Source organism: Rhagoletis pomonella, unplaced genomic scaffold (assembly GCF_013731165.1).
Source record: "Rhagoletis pomonella isolate Grant_MI unplaced genomic scaffold, Rhpom_1.0 Rhpom_scaffold_00006, whole genome shotgun sequence".
In the NCBI taxonomy this organism is placed as follows: Eukaryota; Metazoa; Arthropoda; class Insecta; order Diptera; family Tephritidae; genus Rhagoletis; species Rhagoletis pomonella.
The window spans coordinates 13369591-13376675 of record NW_023458560.1 but is presented as its reverse complement, the minus strand read 5'-3'; positions in this window follow the sequence as shown (position 1 = coordinate 13376675).

The following is a 7085-nucleotide window of genomic DNA, read 5'->3' as shown; positions in this document are numbered from 1 at the left end:
TTGAATCAGATATTAGATTGATATTGTAACGACTGAAAAATATGTATAGGGATTTCCTTCCCAATCTCGGTTTCTTGAAAGGTTGATTCATAGAAAGTTTTTCAACAAATAGTGACAACTCTTTACTCATTCAAAAGACATTGTGCTTTGAAGATATTTCGCTTGTTTTTACTTCCGAAAAGGAAAATGCAGTAAGAGCTAAGCGAAAATTTAATGGTGTTTATGTCGCCGAGCGCTTAAGTGAAAGCTAGAGTCAGAAACAATTTTCTTGTTTTCGTTTCGAAATCTTATGTACCTATATAAACCATTATTTTTTTCTTTTTTAAGTCGGACGGAGTTCGTAAAATAAATTATGTCATGTCTTCGATCCGCTTCAAATTTTTTATGGGTTATATACATGAAATAAGCTAACACATGTTCAAGGATTTTTTATTATTTTTTCTTCAGAGATATGCTCTGTCAAAGTTTGAATTTTTTCGTGATTCTGACTAATCATGTACTTCTTCAAACCGTTATATCTCGGGTTCTGCTCATCGTAGAGACTTCATCTTAACGCCGCTTTAAAGCTAAAGGAACGGGCTTTCTTTATATATTGTGGTCAAGATTTTCGAGATGGTTTATTTTGTGAGAATCAAAAATTTGTATCTCATCATAAATTTTCGAAAACAAATTACAAAAAATTGTTCACTTTCCAAAAAAAATCATTTCGTCATAAAAAATACTATTTTAAAAATAGTTTTTGAAAAACGCCCGATTGTTTTAAACATGTTTTTTTTTTATAGAGAATTAAACAAGGGTTACGATGGTATAATTATAAATCCCTAATTTACTGTTCTTCACTATGCAAATCAACTTCAAAAAGTTCAACTGTTAATAGCTAAGTTAGCTTTAGGACAATCTTGACTACCTTATCTGTATATAATTGCTTAGTTAAAGCTCAAACAGACGGCAGCGTTAATCCGGATTAACTCGGACTTAATCCGGATTAACTGCGGTTAAGTTCGGGTTAATCCGAATTAACGCTGCCGTCTGTTTGAGCTTTTATACCACTTTGTTAGGGCGATCTGAAGCAGTTAAAGAATTGAGTTATATATCAAATTAAAGTGCAAGCTCCGAAGGTTAGCCGAAAATTTTCAGCTAATAATTTTCATATAATTTGAAATATGTGAAGTAGGTGCTAAAATATAAGCGTTTAAACATTTTCTTGACGCATTCTCAACGTATCTATACATAATTGCTGTCATACGCCTTCGTTAGATCGATCTGAAGCAGTTACAGAATTGAGTTACATATATATCAAGTTAAAGTGCAAGCGGTTTGCAATTGCCTGCCGAGGGGCAACCGCTATTAGGGTTGAGCCGGGCTTGAACCCAGGCCCTTCAGAATAGTGGCGCGCAGTGCTACTTACTACACCACAGCCGGCCTCGAAAAAATATATATACAAAGGTATTATTCATAGAAGAAAAACCTTAAAAATAGTTGAAGCCAATTTATTTTTAAACACCACTGTCCCATATAATGGGCGCTGAATAGATAATGGTACAATTAATAGCTTTGTAAAAATTGTATTTCATTTTGGAAATGAACGATCCTGTGGATAAATAGCGGTCCCTATGGTATACATTTTTCAAAAACAGATTCAGCGATTGATTTTGTGTACTGAAAGGGTTAAGAAATCTTTAATTTAAAGGTATTAAACTAAATGTCTTTCACCACGAAACACCGTCCATTTCCAGTGATAATTGCGTTTGCGATTACGATTAATAAAACCATTGGGCAGACAAGTTTGGACTATACCTTAAACTAGCTACGAGTAGAGTAAGGGCCATTTTATTTCTTGCTTTAGTTTAAATACTTAATATTAATAAGTTTTTCGGCACTCACCCGAATATCGGGGGTTATTACTAGTATATAGAAATGTAAAGCCCGTATCTTTAGCTTCAAAACGACGTTAAGATAAAGTCCCTACGATGCGCAGAGCCCGAGATATAACGACTTGAAATAGTACATGATTAGTCAGAATCACGAAAAAATTGGAATTTTGACAGATCATATCTCCGAAGAAAAAATAAGAACCAAAAATACCTCGAGCACGTGTTAGCTTATTTCATGTACAGAACCCATAAAAAAATTTAAGCCAATCGATAGTGTGACACCAAAATTTAGTGTCCGATATGAAAAATAATGTCTGTTATATGAAAAAGATGAAAGACGAGTCAGCGCATATTTATCTCTTTACATTCTTACCACATATTTAGCGAAAAACAATTTTAAGCCATTACAGGTGAGAACACAATAAGAGTCTTTGTTGACTTGGAAAATTTGTCTCTAATAGCTCAGCGGCCAGGTGCACAGTGTGGCGACTAGAACAAGCTAGCTGGACAAAATTATTTTATTAGTGTTTTATATATTTAAGCTCGAAACTAAAACAAAATGTTCTAGAAAAGGGATTGGAAATACCCCGTTGACCGAAAAAGTGTTAAGTTATGTCGAAAAGAGTACGTTTATAGTAAGTGGTATGCTTTTTAAAATACTACAGCCGGGCCGAATGAATATTTTTGAGAAAAACAATTTAAAAGATATTTTTATTATACATTTTAAATTGCCTTGCGGCTTAAAATACATTTTTTTTTTGGTTTTCAAATTAAAAAATAGTAAAAATTTTCAAAACTTTTTGTTGCGTTGGCACTTTCTCTCAAAAATAACGTTTAGTTTGAAAAGTAGCGGTTTTAATTCATAAAATAGTACGTAAATACATACATATTTATGTAGATAAATATGTATATACAAATTTAGAAACATTTTGAAAACAGTACAAATGTAGATAAATGCAATTAAAAGGTTCTCTCTCAGTATTCAAAAATAGTACCCACCACCTTCTTCACTTTCTGAATATTCATAACCTTCTTAATTTTTAAAATTTATGCTATTTATAATTCGTGGTGCAACGAGTATTCCTCAGGAAATATGAAAAAGTTTATTTTTTGATATATTTCCAAAACTTTCCAACTTTGTTTAGTCGATACCTTCGGCATTCCCTGTTTCTAGCTTGAGCCTCTTCTGATAGTGGCAACGTTGTAGGTATATGTATATGTAATACTCCTACATAGGCAGTAACAGCTAGTACCATCCGAAAACATTACAGTAAAAATATATTGTTTTCAGAGCGAGGCAGGCTTACGTGATTATATCAAAAGTGACATAAAAAGTCATGACAGTCATAGAGCCGCGTTATATTTCAGAAATACCCCATATCAAGCAACGTCAAGACGTGCGAATCGAGTTGATAAATATGTGAAGAACTCATTTTATATAAAAAACAAAACTATTAAAATCTCATCAAAATATCTACGCAAGCGTATAACAAAATTAGACCAGTTAATGCTAAACTTACGCAAAAACCTGCATAACCTTGCCTAACGGTACCAAGATAATTTGAGAACTAAATTCGGGCAATTAATGAAATAATAAGTAATAACGGCGAAAGACGATTTCGTACTTGACCATTATATAGAATATTCATTTTTCTATTTACAAAGTTGTTTAATTTTTGTTTTAACTATTTAAACCTAGGCCATTACTTAAATTACAGATGGGTCGCTTCTCTATAAATTAAATCCACCTGTGGACTGATTTGACAGTTGCTCGGATTTTTTCGTTTATAAATAACAAAATAATTAGTAAATTGATTTAAAAAGTGTATGTGGGGATCATCCGTTTTTGTATCAAGTTATTCTCGCTAACTTCAAAGCACTTCCATTTAAGAAGGGTAAAAGCCTGGCTGCAATCAACTATGGATTGAAGCTAAACTAACAAATAAATTTATAGTTTAATTGTTTATTACTTTGTCTTTAGGTTTGTGTCTTCTAAGCGTACATCGAAAGTTTTGTACCAGAGAACCTATCTGAGATTATTGATAAAACTATAGACTGGTTTCGTGAGCAGCCAAGACGTTTACATCTTAAGTAATTACAGCAAATCGATCATGTTGGGATAGACAGAAGGCACACTTCCAGTGTTCTACCGCGGGATCAGCCTTCTAGGCATAGGCTTCAAGATCGTATCGAATGTATTATGTGAAAGACTGAATACCACCGTCAATGAACTGATTGGACCTTGTAAGTGTGGCTTAAGAGCTGGAAAATCCACCATAGACCAGGTAATCACAATACGTAAAATCTTGGAAAAGACCCGCAATAAAACCATCGACAGTCACCACCTATTTGTCGACTTTAAAGCCGCTTCCGACAGTACTAAAAGGAGTGGCCTATACACCGCTATGTCTGAAATTGGCAACCCCTCATAACTCATACGGCTGTGTAAAATGACATTGAGTAATTCCACAAGCTCTGCCAGAATTGGGAAAGACCTCTCCGAGCCATTCGCCACCAAACGGGGTTTCAGACATGGCGACTTCCTTTCACGTGACTTCTTTAATCTGATGGAGAGGATAATAAGAGTTGCAGAACTGAACAAACAAACAATCAGCACATTCGCGCCTTGGCACGCACGTCACTGTTGACAGTTATAATTTGGAGAAAGTATAGATTTTCGTTTACTTAAAAACCAGCATTAACACCGATAATAATGTCAGCCTGGAAATCCAACACAGAATCACTCTTGCCAACAAGTACTACTTTGGACTGAGTAAGCAATTCAGGAGGATGCGCAGAAGCATGGACAATGACAACATCTGATGAGGTCGATCTTGGAGTCTTCGAGAGAGATTTGGCGGAAGATTTACGGGCCTTTACGCGTTGGCAACGGCGAGTACCGCAGACGATGGAACGAAGAGTTGTAGGAGCTTTAAAACGACATGTCGTTCGAATGGACACCGACGCTCCAGCTCTGAAAGTATTCTGGCTTCACTTGTCATTTCCAATTGGCGTCAGTGGGCACAGAAAAGAAACGACTGTCGTGCTTTGTTAACCTTATCAGTCACACAGTGTTGTAATCCCGACGAAATCCTTGACGATGGTACCGGGAGGGTGAACTGTACATGACGGTAGGAGGTTTAGTTTGGGTTAAAGTCTCACACTGACGGGGTTAGGCTTTCGATGCTTCCCCCTCGTAAAATAAACATGCACAGTAAAAAGGCAACTCTTGAAATCGGCGAATAGTTTTATACCAACTTTTGTGAACTTCTCTTTATGTGTTTTTGTACAACATATTTACCTTTATTGGCTACAATAATTTTAAGCTATAATAAAAATTTTTTAGTAAATTATTGGTTTTGATTTTTTTTTTTTTTTGTATAGGCCCCCCTAAATTTCGTTCTGGCTACGCCCATGTTCCATTGCACACGCTTTGATTCAATTTGAAAACTTTTTGCCAGAATTATTATATTCACAAAGTCAATAGAATTAAATATTTTAAAACTTTAATCATAAAAGAGAAGAAGAAAAAAAAACGGGTCGAAGAAAGCCACATTGCATATTTCATAAAACATTTTAATGCAGACGCAGGGAAAACGCAAGACGAACTTTTGAAAAATGCAGAGCGAAGTTGTGAAACAAAGCAAGAAATACAAAAGAGCAAAACTTCCGCATAACGTTAAAAAGGAGTGCCAGCCAAGGGAAGAGCGCACACTGAAGCGAGTTGGGCAAAAAGAATGAACGACTATTAAAGTTGTAATAGAAAATGAGCGTAGCGTTGCAAGAAACACTTAACAATGCAAGGACACATCGAGGACGAAGTTTATAAGCGAATATCGGTTGCATTATAACACTGACTGCGTGAGGAGGAGGATAGCAGGAACGGTGAGCAGAGTTTGACGCTAAGATGCTGTTACGCTGTCATCACTCGATATGCAAAAACACATACATACATACATTCGTGCAAACTTACATAGTTGTAATATAAAAAGTGAAATAAAGCAGTTACAAAAAGGTTTTCGCCGCATGCTGCTAGATGAATAGCTGCCCTGTGGCGAAAATCTCTAGTTCTGAACTGGGGCGCTTCTAGTACATTTAGACCCAGTACTGGTTCGCGATAAATCTCTTTTGCATGCAAGCAACTGGCGAATTTAACATGGCGATGTCCTAGGAAGTGTCAATTGCCCCCCGCTGCATCCCTTTTTCGATAGTTCCGAACTAGTCCTAAATTCTATAGTTCCGAACCAGTTCTAAAATCGACAGACGAAAGAAAAAAGTATCATGATTTTTCAATCTTTTCGGTTCTTCCGTGTGTGCGATTTTACATTATTTTCAAAGAAACGTTTTTTCAATTTGAAATTAAATTTGTTTGAATGATTGTAGGAAATGTACGTTTACATACCTTGCTGTAGCTGACTTTGCAGAGGTGCTCGCTGTTATTGGTTAGATTCCAGATGGCCCCAATATGTTAATATGTTAACACAAAGCTTTGTTTTGTAATACCAAACTATGAAATAGCATCTGCGAAGCACAGAATAGAAGCGTATTTGAACGAAAAAGCCGCCGAACACATATCTATGTAAAGTAAACAAGCCCCCCGCTGCATCCCTTATTCAATAGTTCAGAACTAGTTCTAAATTCGACAAATAAGATCTAGTTCGTTCTGCATCCCTTTTTCTATAGTTCCGAACCATTTCTAAATTCGCCACTTTAGATATAGATTTCTAGTGAAAAAAAACTGAAAAAATTAGTTTTTAAAAAGTACCACTTTTCGCCGATTTTTGACTGGTGGGGATCTAGTTCCTATCAGACTAGTTCCTTTTTGGCGATAAAGACCTAGTACGGAACTAGAAATTTGATTCACTAGTCCGCGGCTTCCCTACAGGGTGTGTGCTTACTTTTATTTATATTTGAAGCATTTGTATGTATGTATTTGCTTGTATGTACTTGCGGTGTTGGCGTATGCAAAATAAAAAATAAATACACTTTGAATATGCAGCGAAATAAAGAATACGAAATAATGATAGAGCTGAAAGAAGTGATTGCAAATTTTTATTGACATCGTGAATATGCTGAGAAAGTTTTAAAAAGGAAACGGAAAAGCAAGTGAATCAATAGGAAGCGAAAAAAGAGCAAAGAAAAATAATGGTAAAGCTGATGAGAAAATTAAATCTGTGATCTTTTGAAAAAACACATTAAGTGGGTTTAGAA